At 41.3% G+C, this 2,595-nt stretch overlaps 1 non-coding gene across 1 annotated transcript; it reads left to right on the top strand.

Moving 5' to 3' along the window:
• The first annotated feature begins 752 nt into the window (after positions 1-752).
• On the top strand, positions 753-859 carry LOC113754579. The gene has a single exon (XR_003465261.1). It is a non-coding gene; the product is annotated as a small nucleolar RNA R71 (small nucleolar RNA).
• Positions 860-2,595: the final 1,736 nt, after the last annotated feature.

The raw sequence follows: 2,595 nt of genomic DNA, 5'->3' as shown, positions 1-2,595 counted from the left end.
CTGGGAGTCCAGTCGGTTGACAATTGAGGCTAATTGACTCATCTGATTTTCCAAGTTTTGCATACGTGCTTTCATCTCTTGATTGCTGGCCTCAGTGTCCTGTTAAAATTTCATAGTATTAGAGGCTATGGTTTTAACCATGTCTTCTAGGGTCATACCTGAGGCAGAGGAGGGTTGATTCCTTGTTTAATATTGTTGCTGGAAGCCCTGCTGTCTATTGGGGATGAAATTTTGTTGCTTATTTCCCCCATAACTCAGATTCGGATGATCCCTCCAACCCGGATTGTATGAGTTGGAATAGGGGTCATACTGTCTACGTGGCAGGGGCATGTTACCAGCCATGTTTGCTTGCTCAATACTGTCTACGTGGCATGGGCATGTTACCAGCCATGTTTGCCTGCTCAATTCCATCCTCTTGTAACTGTGGGCATGAGTCAGCGGTATGACCAATATTCGTACAAATCCCACACACTTTGGCTTGCTGTGCATTTCCTACAGCTATCTGTCGAACAAATGAGGTTAATTCAGATAACTGCTGTTGAATGGAAGATGAACTTACCTCGTTGACCTTTCTCGTAGGAACATCTGCTCTCGTACCAAACTGTTGGCAATTCTCTGCCATTCGCTCGATTAAATCCCATGCCTCCTGGGTAGTTTTATTCACCAGTGCACCACCACTTGCTGCATCAATGATATTTCTATCGTTCATCAGTAACTCCTCATAGAAGTACTGAATCAGCAGTTGATCACTTATTTGGTGATGAGGGCATCGGGTACGCAGCCTGGTGAACCTCTCCCAATATTCATATAAGGATTCCCCCTGAAATTGCTTGATGCCACATATTTCCTTTCGCAAACTAGCAGCTCTAGATGCAGGGAAATATTTTTCAAAAAATTTTTTCTGCATCTCCGGCCATGTGGTGATAATGCCTGCAGGTAGACAGTATAACCAGTCCTTTGCCGAATCCTTGAGAGAAAAAGGGAAGGCCCTTAATTTAATTTGTTCATCAGTTACTCCCGAGGGCTTCATACTCGAACACACTACATCAAATTCCTGCATGTGTTTGTGGGGTTCCTCTCCTGGCAGACCATGAGGTTTTAATTCAAAAGCTGCATTCTCACTAAGGCGAGGAAAAGTTATGCAAAGAGGTTGTTGGGTCAAGTTTGGAGCAGCCAACTCCCTTAATGTTTGTGTGTTTGCCATGGCGACGTTCTCTTGGTACGAATCACTTGAAGTGTCACTAAACGAATCTGATGGTTCGACTTCGGGCTCAGTTCCCTGAGATGCAGCACTGGAATGCTCTTCTCTGAGCTGTCTGGTTTCCTTTCTCGTTCTACGCGCGGTCTTCTCTACTTCAGGGTCAAAAATCAATTCACCTGTACGAGAAGACCTAGGCATACACTAGAAAGAATACCAGAAAATCAGAGCAAAAATGAATTTAATAAAGAAACAAATAACAACGCCAGTCCCCGGCAACGGCGCCAAAAATTGACAGGTGCCGAACCTGTGCAATAATAATAATAATAAAATCCTAACTACCACTAAAAGCAGTCAATAATTAATCCTAGGTACTGGAGCAGGGACTCTAGGTGTGCAATGGGTTACTTGATTCACCCTGTTCCCGAAGAGTTTGCTTAACCCGATATACCAGAATTAATTAGGTGACAAAGATTACTGAATAGTAGACAGTGGCAAGTAGGGTCGTCTCCTCAGGGACTGGGGATATTTGTCTCTTTTTAAATGCCAATTGGTAAGGGGGGATTTCACCAGAATGAAACTAAAATCAATTGAATAATTCAACAATAATAAATAAATAACTAACTAGCACAACTAAGCAGGAGTTAAATCAAGAATGAATAAATTCTAGCCAAGGATTCAACTACTCAGGCACAGTCCAATCATCTGATCATTGATGCAAAAGAGGTTCACTTAATGTCTTAATAGGCTAGTTATAGTCTGACGACCAATTTTTCCTTAAATCATTGATAACCAAGGTACGACCATTGATTACCCCCAATCAGCAAATATTCCTAGGTACGACCTTAGGAATTAATTTTCCAATTGCATTAATAATTAGAAAAACCTAGCCCTAATCAATAACACGCTACGAGGGTTATTTAAATTAGATCGCGCGTGCCCCTAATGTGTAAACACACCAGTTGCCACTAATATTAATCAATCAAACAATTACGGATTTAATTGACTAAACTGGCACGAGATTAATAAATCACATTGAACATCGGGCCCTTGACATCCAATTAATAAAATAATCCCATGAGAATACAAGCAGACAACGTGCAAATATTAATAAATTAAGCAACGCGTGAAAACTAATTAGATCTCACAGATTTTCGGGACTATGCCGTCGAGTTGACCCTTGACTAGATGAAAGACTTAGCCACGCCGCATAATTAAATCACCACACGAATTAATAGATTGCAAAGACATTGCGTTTTCTATTAAGAAGTAAGGAATAAAAGGTGTTTTTCCCGTTGGGGAATATTGTCGAACACCTGGCGTGTATCAGCGGCCAGTCCAGGGAAAAGAAAAGAAAAACTAAAGACTAGGCTAAAAACTAAACTAAAAGGTGGTCC

This window comes from Coffea eugenioides, chromosome 11 (assembly GCF_003713205.1).
Source record: "Coffea eugenioides isolate CCC68of chromosome 11, Ceug_1.0, whole genome shotgun sequence".
Lineage (NCBI taxonomy): Eukaryota > Viridiplantae > Streptophyta > Magnoliopsida > Gentianales > Rubiaceae > Coffea > Coffea eugenioides.
Note: the sequence above shows the minus strand (reverse complement) of the source record. Positions and strands in the feature narration are given on the sequence as shown.